This window comes from Thalassophryne amazonica, chromosome 17, assembly GCF_902500255.1.
Source record: "Thalassophryne amazonica chromosome 17, fThaAma1.1, whole genome shotgun sequence".
Classification (NCBI taxonomy): Eukaryota; Metazoa; Chordata; class Actinopteri; order Batrachoidiformes; family Batrachoididae; genus Thalassophryne; species Thalassophryne amazonica.
In genome coordinates, this window is record NC_047119.1 from 14,002,876 (window position 1) to 14,018,164 (window position 15,289).

The following is a 15,289-nucleotide window of genomic DNA, read 5'->3' on the forward strand; positions in this document are numbered from 1 at the left end:
GAGCCGCCTGTGTTGCACATGCTGCCAGTACATGAAAAGTTGATAGCTTTGGTTTGATAATACATAGGCTTCCCTGATATTATGGAGTAAAAAATGCACACGGATTGCACTGCAGTAGCCTTGGCTATTAGCAGGCATGCACATAACTGGTACAACCCCTGGCAAAAATTATGGAATCACCGGTCTCGGAGGATGTTCATTCACTTGTTTAATTTTGTAGAAAAAAAGCAGATCACAGACATGACATAAAACTAAAGTCATCTCAAATGGCAACTTTCTGGCTTTAAGAAACACTATAAGAAATCAGGAAAAAAAAAAATTGTGGCAGTCAGTAACGGTTACTTTTTTAGACCAAGCAGAGGTAAAAAAAAAATATGGAATCACTCAATTCTGAGGAAAAAATTATGGAATCATGAAAAACAAAAGAACGCTCCAACACATCACTAGTATTTTGTTGCACCACCTCTGGCTTTTATAACAGCTTGCAGTCTCTGAGGCATGGACTTAATGAGTGACAAACAGTACTCTTCATCAATCTGGCTCCAACTTTCTCTGATTGCTGTTGCCAGATCAGCTTTGCAGGTTGGAGCCTTGTCATGGACCATTTTCTTCAACTTCCACCAAAGATTTTTACTTGGATTAAGATCCGGACTATTTGCAGGCCATGACATTGACCCTATGTGTCTTTTTGCAAGGAATGTTTTCACAGTTTTTGCTCTATGGCAAGATGCATTATCATCTTGAAAAATGATTTCATCATCCCCAATTCAATTGATGGGATAAGAAAAGTGTCCAAAATATCAATGTAAACTTGTGCATTTATTGATGATGTAATGACAGCCATCTCCCCAGTGCCTTTACCTGACATGCAGCCCCATATCATCAATGACTGTGGAAATTTACATGTTCTCTTCAGGCAGTCATCTTTATAAATCTCATTGGAACGGCACCAAACAAAATTTCCAGCATCATCACCTTGCCCAATGCAGATTTGAGATTCATCATTGAATAAATTACTTTTATCCAGTCATCCACAGTCCACGATTGCTTTTCCTTAGTCCATTGTAACCTTGTTTTTTTCTGTTTAGGTGTTAATGATGGCTTTCATTTAGCTTTTCTGTATGTAAATCCCATTTCCTTTAGGCGGTTTCTTACAGTTCGGTCACAGACGTTGACCCCAGTTTCCTCCAATTCGTTCCTCATTTGTTTTGTTGTGCATTTTCGATTTTTGAGACATATTGCTTTAAGTTTTCTGTCTTGACACTTTGATGTCTTGGTCTACCAGTATGTTTGCCTTTAACAACCTTCCCATGTTGTTTGTATTTGGTCCAGAGTTTAGACACAGCTGACTGTGAACAACCAACATCTTTTGCAACATTGCGTGATGACTTACCCTCTTTTAAGAGTTTGATAATCCTCTCCTTTGTTTCAGTTGACATCTCTCGTGTTGGAGCCATGATTCATGTCAGTCCCCTTGGTGCAACAGCTCTCCAAGGTGTGATCACTCCTTTTTAGATGCAGACTAACGAGCAGATCTGATTTGATGCAGGTGTTAGTTTTGGGGATGAAAATGTACAGGGTGATTCCATAATTTATTCCTCAGAATTGAGTGAGTCCATATTTTTTTTTCCCTCTGCTTAGTCTAAAAAAGTAACCGTTACTGACTGCCACAATTATTTTTCCTGATTTCTTATAGTGTTTCTTAAAGCCAGAAAGTTGCCATTTGAAATGACTTTAGTTTTGTCATGGCTGTGATCTGCTTTTTTTCTACAAAATTAAACAACTGAATGAACATCCTCCGAGGCCGGTGATTCCATAATTATTGCCAGAGGTTTACTCATGGTGTTTGTGCATGCTAAAAATAAATGATGCACAGCAGAAAACACAAATGAAGCACTTCATAGGAGGAAAGCAATGATGTAGGAAAAGTGTTTCCCTCTGTCTGCTGTGCATCAATGATTTTGAGCACACATGAGCACGAGTACCAGTTATGTGCACTCCTGCCTATTAGTACCTACTCGGTGGTGAATCAGTTTGTAACTAAGGCGATCTCTCAATGTTTATCTTGCTTGCGTGTTAATCCTTGGTTGTGGAGTCACTTTGTTTCATTGTATTCATGTTTTCATTCCTTTTTCTTTTTTTTTTTCCTTCAGTAACTTTTTACATTGTCTAATACGAGTACATACAGCTGTATGCAGTTACACAATTGAGCAATAAAGTGGTGGAAAAAGTAAATCTGTGGAAACCTTGTAATCGTTTTGTGTCTTGTGCTTTACTTGAAAAGTGTTCGTATAACATTTTGTTGGAAGAACTTGGGTGTGACAGTGGAAAGGATAATAAGCAATATTAAGAAAAAGGACTAGCAGCCACCTCCATTTGGATTATAATAAGCACCCTTGTAATTAAAATGGTAATCACTGTTTTGTGTAATAAACTGCCAGGGGCTGGTGTAGGTGTGGTTGAGAAATCCACAGTGTAGACAGTGCGCCATTATAAAGCAGCATCAGTATATCACATTGCATTCACTGGCGGTGCCAGAATATTTACTTTGTAAAGCAACAGAAGGGCTTAAATCCCTTTTAATATTTGTGTGACCATATTAATGCAAACCTGTGTATAGAGGAACTTCCAATTTTGCATATATGCAATATTGTGATGGTGAATTGACTAAAGCTTAGTGCATCTAGTCATGCACAGTCATGAGCTAATAATACATTATTGATTACTGCTTACTAGGGCTGAGTGACTAAATGATCACGAACCAGGATTGTGATTATTTTATGTTAATTTCAGTGCTAAACTTTGTACAATTTCAATCTGTGTGGACAGATCTAACACATTATTGTATATTCAGTGCAACCACAAAGATTCCTTCAAGATGAAAAATGGGGATATCCCAAGCTGATTGAAGAAATTGTTACTGGGTTCACCCAATCAAGGCTGCTTTTTATGTATAACATAGTTTCCAGAGTATAAGTCATGTTTTTTAAACTAGTTTGGGAAACCTTGAGAATGATGAACAGAAAATTCACGAGATTGTTAGTAATAATAAAGGATTATTAACCTCGCTTACTCATTCTGTATAAAAAAGAGTTCTGATATTCCCATACAGACCCAGCAAGCGAGGTTAATTTATTATATCGCTGTTCAGGGCTGTGTTTTCATCTTGTTGGTCTTCATTTTGCATGTCTACTTAGAGCTCAGTTGCTGTTAATTCCTCCAATTCAAAGTCAACAGTGTATAATAAAATTTGCTCGGCGAATGGTCCTCTTCATCGCTCATAATTTCTTTGTTCATTTGTTTTGTGAAAGTTGTAAACAGTCACAAATCTGATACAAGATCCAGACCGATTGTCATGGTAATAGTCTGATATGGAAAAATAGACTGAAATTCAGCCTATCAGAGCGTGCGTACTGTAGTAGCCATATACGAGGTCTATTAGAAAAGTATCCGACCTTATTAATTTTTTCAAAAACCATATGGATTTGAATCACGTGTGATTGCGTCAGACAACCTTGAACCCTTGTGCGCATGCGTGAGTTTTTCCACGCCTGTCGGTTGCGTCATTCGCCTGTGAGTAGGCTTTGAGTGAGGAGTGGTCCAGCCCCCTTGGCGGATTTTTGTTGTCAGGAAATGGCGGAATGATTTGGGCTTTTTTTCCATCAGAATTTTTTCAGAAACTGTTAGAGACTGGCAGCTGGAAACCATTCGAAAAATTTATCTGGCTTTCGGTGAAAATTTTACGGGCTTCACAGAGAATAAGGACTGTTACTACAGCTTTAAGGACGCTCGGCGCGCCGCGCTCCGTGCCGCCATCGAGAGCCACAAACCACCGGATCATTTCTAAACGGATGGCTCTGTGGAGCCGGGACCGTCGTGTGCACTTTCTCTGGTTATCACAAGAGCTGGATATCAACCATTTTCCGGCAGATTTCACTTTTAACAAGAGATTTTGTCATGGAAAGCCGAGCGGAGGCTTCGCGCGTCACGATGGATTCGCTACTGCAGCGAGACAAAACCACCTTCGTTTTGGTCTCACAGGACAGCTTTAAGATGGCGTTCAGACAGCTGTAGGTGGTTTTTCCATCGAGTGATTATCTGAGAAATTGTGGATGTGCCTGGACATGCCAGAACATGTCCCGTGAGGCTTCATCACGGCGTTGCTTTGCGCCATGCGGCACCGCCGCGACGCGCGGAACTCCTCCCCACGTCTGTCTCAATGTGTTGAAAAAGTGCTGATGTCCACGTCTTTTCACAATTCCTGTGCTAGCCAGACGATGTCCCGGATAAAACACAGCATCCAGTTTGGAAATGAATGGCACATTCCACTGTTACAGGAGTTTTTATCATGGAAAGAGGAGCGGAGGCTTCACGCATCGCGGCGGTGCCGCATGGCGCACAGCAACGCCGTGATGAAGCCTCACGGGACATGTTCTGGCATGTCCAGGCACATCCACAATTTCTCGGATAATCACTCAATGGAAAAACCACAGACAGCTGTCTGAACGCCATCTCAGACGCGCGAAGCCTCCACTCGGCTTTCCATGACAAAATCTCTTGTTAAAAGTGAAATCTGCCGGAAAATGGTTGATGTCCAGCTCTTGTGATAACCAGAGAAATGGCACACGATGGTCACAGATCCAGACAGCCATCTGTTTAGAAATGAAATGGTCGTTCAGCCTGTTGATGGTGGTTTCGGAGCGCGGCGCGCCCCACAGCCGCTGGGGGCCATCCTTAAAGCGACAGTAACACTCCTTATTCTCTACCAAGCCCGTAACATTTTCACCGATAGCCAGATAGATTTTTCGAATGGTTTCCAGCTGCCAGTCTCTAACAGTTTCTGAAAAAATTCTGATGGGAAAAGAAGCCCAAATCATTACGCCATTTCCTGACAATGAAAATCCGCCGAGGGGGCTGGACCACTCCTCACTCAAAGCCTGCTCACAGGCGAATGACGCAACCGACAGGCGTGGAAAAACTCACGCATGCGCACCAGGGTTCAAGCTTGTCTGACGCAATCACACGTGATTCAAATCCATATGGTTTTTGAAAAAAATAATAAAGTCGGATACTTTTCTAATAGACCTCGTAACATTATATCGAACTTTCCCAAGAATCGAAGCTCTTTTTATTTTACAAGGCAGGCTCAGCTGCATTGCTTTAAGGCAGATAAATGTTTTTTGCTGTTTAAATGTTTACATTGTTATACATTTTGAAGTATTTTAAAGTTCAAGTAATAAACCCTCTGGTTTATTCAGTCATTATAGTTGTACTATTATCCAATTATCTACTAATGCAAGCAACAGGTTGGTCATTTCCTGCAGCAGACTATACTCTGTTTTTTAAATGGAACAATATCTGCACCTGCAATGCATTTTCCATTATTGCACTCACTCATCTTCAACTGCTCACTCCAATTAGGGGTCACTGGAGGCTGGAGCCTATCCCAGCAGTCACAGGGTGTGAGGTAGGGTACACCCTGGAGAGGACACCAGTCTGTTACCACATATAGACAAACAAACACTCATGCAGACCTATGGACAATTTTAAAGTTTTCAGTCCTTCTAACCTGCATGTCTTTGACTGTGAGAGGAAGCCAGAGCACCTGGAGGAAACCCACCCAAACACAGAGAACATGCAAGCTCCATCCAGAAAGGCCAGGAGGGAATCGAACCCATGAACTTCTTGCTGTGAGGCAACAGTGTTAAACACTAAGCCACTGTGCTGCCCACCAAAACCACTGGGGGGGTTGGAGTTGCAGTCTGTCCACCAGTCTTATTCAGTGGTTTCTGCTGAGACATCACACAGTGGTAGTGCTCTAGATGAAGATTGTGTATAGGGGAGACTATTGGAATTTTGTGCAAAATTATTAATACATCCCATTATCATTTTTAAAGTGCAAGTCCTCCAAAATTGTTTTTCAATGAAAGTGCACACAGTGGGAGCACACAATATGAAGATGTGCATAAAGGAAAATAATTCTGGTATGAAATGTTCAAGGATTATAATGATAATTGTATCATTATTATAATTTTGTGCTAATTAATGCATCACACTATGATACTGACTTTGTAAGTGCAACTACTCCTAAACCACTTTGTGGATTTCATTTAAGCTTCACACACTGATAGCACGCCATATGAAGACCTGCAGGAAGGAAAATAATTCCAGAACAGAATCTTCAATAGGAGGTAATTGGAGTGTTAGTAGATTAGATAGATTTATTGATCCCTTGGGAGTACTCCCACAGGGAAATTGAGGTTACAGCAGCACACAGGGTAAGAAGTACACAGTGTCAAAAGTGAAAGTAAAAAAGAAAAAGAGTTTGCAAATATAAATACATAATATCAATACCAGACATATTGATCAATATTGGTTTACTGGTTACTACTGTTCCTCTCATTCCCGACCTCTGTCTTCCTGTTACTCCTCCTACCCGAGTGAGGAGTTGTACAGTCTGATGGCCTGAGAGACAAATTGTTAATTTGGGTATTTTGCCAAAAAAAAAAAAAAAAAAGCTTTTCGACCATCAACATATGCAAGCAACAACTGTAGTATTGGGATGTTCATTTTGGAAGCCTTCCTTTTGGCTGCCACCTTGTTCCTCAAGGCCACCACATGTGGCACTGCATTGGGATTTAGCCTGAGTTTATGCAGGATGATCTTCCTGATTGAGCTCCAGCTCAACATGGAGAAAGCTGCTCCCAGCTCCCGTGTTCCCAAGCCATCTCTATGCAAGTACTAATCAGGAGCTACTCTGCATCGCTTCTGAGATCTGACAGATAACATTTGGGGTGATCCTGCTGTATAGCTGCTGCTAATCTAATGTCAAGGCCAGTTTTTACTTCTGCAGTACTGCTCGTTTGAGTCACTTCTGGCAGACACAATGAAGAAAAATTATAGACAATCAAATGACGCAGAGGCATTTCACAGGTGCATCTCCACTAATGCATTGTGTCGTCTCTGATGCATGTCAAGTAGCTGATTGGATGAGTTTACTGCTGTGGTCAAATGAAGGGCTAAACCACAACAAAATAATGGAGCAGAGGGCCATTTCATCAAACCTACAAAGCAGATTTAGTCAGGATTTTCCAGGTATTCTGCCTGAAATTAGATTTCACTATGTTTCATAACGTAAGTTGAGACACATTTTTTGTAGCTAGCCTGCTTCACGGCAGGTGAACACTCATCATTCTTATCACTCATCTTCAACCGCTTATCTGGGAACGCGTTGTGGGGGCAACAGCTCTAAACCCCAGTCTTCCCTTTCCCAGGCCACACTGACCACCTCTGACTGGGGTATCCCAAGGTGTTCACAGGCCAGTGTGGAGATATAATCTCGCCACCTAGTCCTGGGTCTTCCCCAGGGTCTTCCCCAGGGTCTCCTCCCTGATGTACGTGCCTGGAACACCTCCCTAGGGAGGAACCCAGGGGGCATCCTTACCAGATGCCCAAACCACCTCAGTTGAGTCCTATCAACGCGACGGAGCAGTGGCTCTACTCCGAGCTCCGCACGGATAAAGAACCTTCTCACCCTATCTCTAAGGGAGACACCAGCCACCCTCCTGAGGAAGCCCATTTCGTAGTTCTTTCAGTTATGACCCAACGCTCATGGCCATAGGTGAGAGTAGGAACGAAGATTGACCAGTAGATCGAGAGCTTTGCCTTTTGGCTCAGCTCCAGGTGAACAGCCAGACCGAATATACTCAGTAACTAATGGTGATGCCCACCATTTTTAGGCTTTGTAAATGAAAAATGAAACTGACCAACAAGCTCATTTCAAACTACCTGTAAGTTCAACTACACCTGCTCCTAATTTACATCATGTGATAAGATTATTCCCTGCAACAATCCCAAGCATGTCCAGCAGGTGGCAGACAGGTATACAGTATATTACATTTTGATGTGGCGCACCAAATTTTTATCAGTTTATCCTCAAATACCCTTTTAATTTAGATACATACAAGAAGAGTGTACTATTTCTGAGTTGTCCTGTTAACTTTATTAATTTATTCACTGTATTTTACAGGGTACATGCCAAGTCTTTTCCAAAGATATGCTATGGCATTTCCAACGGTATCCCAGCAAACAATTCTACGTTGTCATAACATTTTTTAGTAATGATTGCATGAGAAATTACCGCTACCACAACGTTCATCTGTAATCTCCCAGAAGTGTTGTACAATGTTGTCAGATGACTAAGCAAAGCCTATACTTTGCTGAAAAATATTTGTTTGGCTTTACTCAAATAATGTTGAAAGCCGTGTTTATTAACCTTGAAAGTCATGGGAAATATTCTGTGCCCCATCAAAGGCTGGTCATATGTTTTAATTCCCACACACAAGCCAACTTCTTAAAAGAACAGTCCAGTCCACAAAAATATTTCTTCATCAAACACCCAAACCAAAGTCAGCCTGATAGCCATACCTTTGCTTGTTTGGGAACTCAAGGGGGGCGGAGACCTCCCAGATCACATCAGGTTTGCCAAGAGTGAATGTCTTTGCTCACTGTTGACCAAGGATTTGTACTGCCAACATGGCGACCTCCAGAGCTGTATGGGTTTCAAAACAGCTCTTCAAAGAAACTTATGTATGACATCACAAAGGGTTTTTTCCAGTATATACACACAGTGTGGTGTTTAACCTATAAAGTATCCTATGTGCTACACACTGGGCCAAAGATGTAAATTATCCACTGCAGTGACAGGAGGGAGATAGGCAGACGAGAGGATTGACATTTTTTGGCTAAAAAATGGAATGGTTCATTTTAGGCATGTCTGAAATTGTATTAAGTTCTTCCAGGAATGAACACGATTTACAATTCCAGGTAAGAAGGATATTGTAATGTCAGACCTCCCCCATCCCCTTCCCTTTCCCAAGTACTCCCATAATTCAAACCCCGATTACATCCCTATTAGGCCTCACCTCAAAGACGTCAATGACCATAGTCATAAATTAGCTAAAGTACAAGGTGCTCATAACAATATTTTGAATGTCAGAATGTAAGGTGGAGTGTCAAGAAGACTTTAAACAGGTCTATTCGTTTTGTATTCTGTAATGGGTATGGCTGACATGGGAATAATGAATGTAGCACTGCAGTCTAAGTGTGACTTGAGATTTTATGTGTGGAGCATCCTCTGTTTTTGTGCAGAAACATTGACATCTACTGGTGACTACAGTGAGATTTAACCAGTTGGCTGGAAAATGAACCATTCTTCCCGTCATCCAAATGTAAAAGTCTCTTAACTTTCATAATATGGAAGCTACTAATCACTGACCTAACCTGAATCTGTGCATTATTTGCCACTGGAAGACTAAATTAAGTTTTCAGATACAGTCACAACTCTACGGTTGATAAAAGCCTTTTAAGAGATATGCTCTTGATTTCTTTCTTTTTCAGGATATTCCAAATGTTGTTTTCACAATGATCTTTGTGCAGTGCCTTTTAATGATTTTTTTCCCCATCTTTTCTCATCTTCTAATTGGGCCTATTTTTTCAGATGGCTCTCTGTGCTTCATGTTGGCACATCCTTATTAACAAGGGAAATCTGTGGATAAAACCAAGAGCAAACAATCAGAACTGTTAAGTGTTTCTCATCGGAGTCACAAGAAACACCTCTCCTGGCCGTTATAAAAGTGTGTGTACGCTTGGATCCAAGCACGCTCCGTTTGTACATCCCACTGAACATGGAATTGAGATGTTCCAAGCTCCTCCCTTTTCACACCCTTATTTAAATATGTAAATGCATGTAAATATGCCCAGGGAGCTGGGAATCTGTCAGATCAGTCAACATGAACACAGAAAATAAATTATGTGTGTGAGCTAAAGACAACCTTGTACAAACTACCAAAGTGACACTTGAGTGAAAGTACAAGTATCTTACCATAAAATTACTTTGGTAAAAGTTAAAGTCTCCTTGAAAAATATTACTTGAGTAAAAGTCTTAAAGTATTTTATTCACATTTATTCAAAACACACAGCAAACTATAATAACTGTTTTGACAAGTTATTATAAGGTTATTGACAAGGTAAATTGAGGTCTTGTGTGAAAGACTGTACAACAAAAGGTTCAAACAATAAACACAAATGCACATTTTGAACAATATATACAAAATGGTCTGTGCGTTTTGTTTGTCTCATCTCAAAGCAATTTCTGTCTGCTATTACACAAAAGTTACATCACAAACTTCTACTTCTGCTGTGTTTTGGACTGTTCTGTGCTGCTCCTAAAGCAGCTTTCATGCCCACTTTGGCTCCTTACATTCTGAGGAGCGGCCCTCTCCCTCGCTCCATTGATATGGTAAACACTGCTTTACGCTGAGAAAGCAACAGAGTTATCCAGTAACATTCACATGCAAACGAGTGGAGGAATCCTGATAGTTACACACTCTTTGTTTGAGCACGTGAGATTGTCATCAGAGGCTCTCCGTCTGCTCCATCTACTTTCACTGATCACTGTGCAGGGCACATTGGAGACCAATAGTATGTACTCATTTGGAGCAACCAGGGGGCTATTCAAACGGCCAACTAGTAACATATCACTCCTGAAAACAATCTTTGGCTATTCACGTGAGGTAAATGTGCCCTACGATTGGATTTTGGAAAACCATGTGACAGTGAACCAATTCCAATTGGACACTCACATTGCGCACGTCATCACACAGCTTCTATGAGGAGTAAAAAGACGGCCAATGGCTGGCTTGAAAGTCCGTGGAGTTAACTTTTCAGCAAAAAAAAGTAAGTTTCTATCTCATATCATTAAAAAGTTATTTATAATTTAGTAAAGCCATAGCCGTCATATACACTAGTCACTAGTCTTCAACCCAGGCAAACCTGTGCTTTAATCTGCCCCTGGCTGTACTTACTGATTAATTGATTCTACAGTTATTCACAGGTATTGTGAGTATTTTGAGTTTGTGAGTTTGAGTATTGTGAGTTACTGTGAGTTTCTCTGTGAATTTTCAGACCTTTTGTCTGACTTAGTGCTTAGCTCAGATAAGATAATTATAGTGGGTGATTTTAACATCCACACAGATGCTGAGAATGACAGCCTCAACACTGCATTTAATCTATTATTAGACTCAATTGGCTTTGCTCAAAATGTAAATGAGTCCACCCACCACTTTAATCATATCTTAGATCTTGTTCTGACTTATGGTATGGAAATTGAAGACTTAACAGTATTCCCTGAAAACTCCCTTCTGTCTGATCATTTCTTATTAACATTTACATTTACTCTGATGGACTACCCAGCAGTGGGGAATAAGTTTCATTATACTAGAAGTCTTTCAGAAAGCGCTGTAACTAGGTTTAAGGATATGATTCCTTCTTTATGTTCTCTAATGCCATATACCAACACAGTGCAGAGTAGCTACCTAAACTCTGTAAGTGAGATAGAGTATCTCGTCAATAGTTTTACATCCTCATTGAAGACAACTTTGGATGCTGTAGCTCCTCTGAAAAAGAGAGCTTTAAATCAGAAGTGCCTGACTCTGTGGTATAACTCACAAACTCGCAGCTTAAAGCAGATAACCCGTAAGTTGGAGAGGAAATGGCGTCTCACTAATTTAGAAGATCTTCACTTAGCCTGGAAAAAGAGTCTGTTGCTCTATAAAAAAAACCCTCCGTAAAGCTAGGACATCTTACTACTCATCATTAATTGAAGAAAATAAGAACAACCCCAGGTTTCTTTTCAGCACTGTAGCCAGGCTGACAAAGAGTCAGAGCTCTATTGAGCCAAGTATTCCTTTAACTTTAACTAGTAATGACTTCATGACTTTCTTTGCTAATAAAATTTTAACTATTAGAGAAAAAATTACTCATAACCATCCCAAAGACGTATCGTTATCTTTGGCTGCTTTCAGTGATGCCGGTATTTGGTTAGACTCTTTCTCTCCGATTGTTCAGTCTGAGTTATTTTCATTAGTTACTTCCTCCAAACCATCAACATGTCTATTAGACCCCATTCCTACCAGGCTGCTCAAGGAAGCCCTACCATTAATTAATGCTTCGAGCTTAAATATGATCAATATATCTTTATTAGTTGGCTATGTACCACAGGCTTTTAAGGTGGCAGTAATTAAACCATTACTTAAAAAGCCATCACTTGACCCAGCTATCTTAGCTAATTATAGGCCAATCTCCAACCTTCCTTTTCTCTCAAAAATTCTTGAAAGGGTAGTTGTAAAACAGCTAACTGATCATCTGCAGAGGAATGGTCTATTTGAAGAGTTTCAGTCAGGTTTTAGAATTCATCATAGTACAGAAACAGCATTAGTGAAGGTTACAAATGATCTTCTTATGGCCTCGGACAGTGGACTCATCTCTGTGCTTGTTCTGTTAGACCTCAGTGCTGCTTTTGATACTGTTGACCATAAAATTTTATTACAGAGATTAGAGCATGCCTGTTGTATGGCTGGGGGTGCCTGGCTGCCTTTTGTTTCTGTCATCTGTTCTGTCTTTTGTTTTTCCTTCCAGGTGGCTTGCATTCAGGACTGAGTGGCTGTGTGGCTGAGCTATCAGGACCCCACCCTGATCACCTGAGGCTGGTCATGTGCAGCTCGTCAGGACTCACAGCTGTGGTGCATCTACATGGATTGGGGCATGGTGGCATTTAAGTCTGGAGTACACAGTGTGTATTTGCCAGAGACTTGACCTTGTGACCAGACGGGTGAGATCGTCGTCTCGAGAGCCATCTCATCATCATGGATGCAGAGACCGTACCAGGTTTTGATGCCATGGTCTGTGAAAGAGGAGGGGGTGAGGTCTCACGCTCGTCAGCACACTTCCTGAGGTACAGTAGGTTTTGTGACTAACATTAGTACAGTCAGTAAATGTGGTGTCCCTCACACCTTATTATATTGAGCTGTTATGTTAGTCGTTTAATCAGCTTCCACTGCAGTGAAGAATGTGAACTGGGTGTTCCATGCCTGCAAGGTGGGAAGCTGATTAGTGATTAAGCCAGGAAGTGTTTGCTGTTTATGTACACCTTTGAATGGTCTCTCTGTGTGTGGAGTGTGGACTCACATGATGGTTTCTTCTTTCACAGACTCGGTTTGTCGCGGCCACCTGGGGGGTGTCGGCGGGGTCCTTGGGTCCGAACTGTTTCTGGCTCTGGACCGTTTGTGCTGCTAGGAGCGCACCGTATCTCCACCTCGCAGACTGCGCACTCATTTGTTTGTATTGTAGCACATCACTGTTATGTTATTAAATTCAGTTATCCTTTGTACCGTGCTCTGCTTATTTCATACTGGGTCCTTCAAACGCTGGTCGGTTCTCCGTCCTGCGTCTGACACATAACAATGCCATAGGTATTAAAGGCACTGCACTGCGGTGGTTTGAATCATATTTAATAGATTACAATTTGTTCATGTAAATGGGGAATCTTCTTCACAGACTAAGGTTAATTATGGAGTTTCACAAGGTTCTGTGCTAGGACCAATTTTATTCACTTTATACATGTTTCCCTTAGGCAGTATTATTAGACGGCATTGCTTAAATTTTCATTGTTACGCAGATGATACCCAGCTTTATCTATCCATGAAGCCAGAGGACACACACCAATTAGCTAAACTGCAGGACTGTCTTACAGACATAAAGACATGGATGACCTCTAATTTCCTGCTTTTAAACTCTGATAAAACTGAAGTTATTGTACTTGGCCCCACAAATCTTAGAAACATGATGTCTAACCAGATCCTTACTCTGGATGGCATTACCCTGACCTCTAGTAATACTGTGAGAAATCTTGGAGTCATTTTTGATCAGGATATGTCATTCAATGCGCATATTAAACAAATATGTAGGACTACTTTTTTGCATTTGCGCAATATCTCTAAAATTAGAAAGGTCTTGTCTCAGAGTGATGCTGAAAAACTAATTCATGCATTTATTTCCTCTAGGCTGGACTATTGTAATTCATTATTATCAGGTTGCCCTAAATGTTCCCTGAAAAGCCTTCAGTTAATTCAAAATGCTGCAGCTAGAGTACTAACAGGGACTAGAAGGAGAGAGCATATCTCACCCATATTGGCCTCTCTTCATTGGCTTCCTGTTAATTCTAGAATAGAATTTAAAATTCTTCTTCTACTTATAAGGTTTTGAATAATCAGGTCCCATCTTATCTTAGGGACCTCATAGTACCATATCACCCCAATAGAGCGATTCGCTCTCAGACTGCAGGCTTACTTGGAGTTCCTAGGGTTTGTAAGAGTAGAATGGGAGGCAGAGCCTTCAGCTTTCAGGCTCCTCTCCTGTGGAACCAGCTCCCAATTCAGATCAGGGAGACAGACACCTTCTCTACTTTTAAGATTAGGCTTAAAACTTTCCTTTTTGCTAAAGCTTATAGTTAGAGCTGGATCAGGTGACCCTGAACCATCCCTTAGTTATGCTGCTATAGACTTACACTGCTGGGGGTTTCCCATGATGCACTGAGTGTTTCTTTCTCTTTTTGCTATGTATGCACCACTCTGCATTTAATCATTAGTGATTGATCTCTGCCGCTCTCCACAGCATGTCTTTTTCCTGGTTCTCTCCCTCAGCCCCAACCAGTCCCAGCAGAAGACTGCCCCTCCCTGAGCCTGGTTCTGCTGGAGGTTTCTTCCTGTTAAAAGGGAGTTTTTCCTTCCCACTGTTGCCAAGTGCTTGCTCACAGGCCGTTGGGGTTTTTCCATAATTATTGTATGGCCTTGCCTTACAATATAAAGCGCCTCGGGGCAACTGTTTGTTGTGATTTGGCGCTATATAAATAAAATTGATTTGAACTAACAAAACAATCCTGGGGGATAACTGGTCCTCGAATTTTACCCGGTTAAACAAAGGTGGGGAGCGTGGGGGGCAGTAGAGGGATTTCCTTTGAGAAACTTTTTTCTCTAGGTGACAGCAGGGAGGGATCTGATAGGATAAACCAAATATCTGATAGGATAAACCAAATATCTAAACCATAGCGCTCCTGGAATTATTCGACATGTTGAATCATTTTTCCGACGATTCCCGGTAAAGCCGTAACTAGCCACGCCCCCAGTGCCGGCGTTGACAACGCCGTTTGATCCTTAAGACGACCAAAACTCTTCCGGGACGCTTCCGGGAGCTCTTACCGTCTATGTGTAAACGGGGCTTAAATTGTAAACTGTAAGCAAGGAAATCGATTCATAGCCATAAATAAATGTCAATTAATAATAAATAAATAAATGACTGGAATCCTTTTTGTAAAATACATGTAACTTGAATAAAAATATAAAATTAGGAAAACAAATGTTGGTATTCTGATAATACGTATTATAAACCAGCA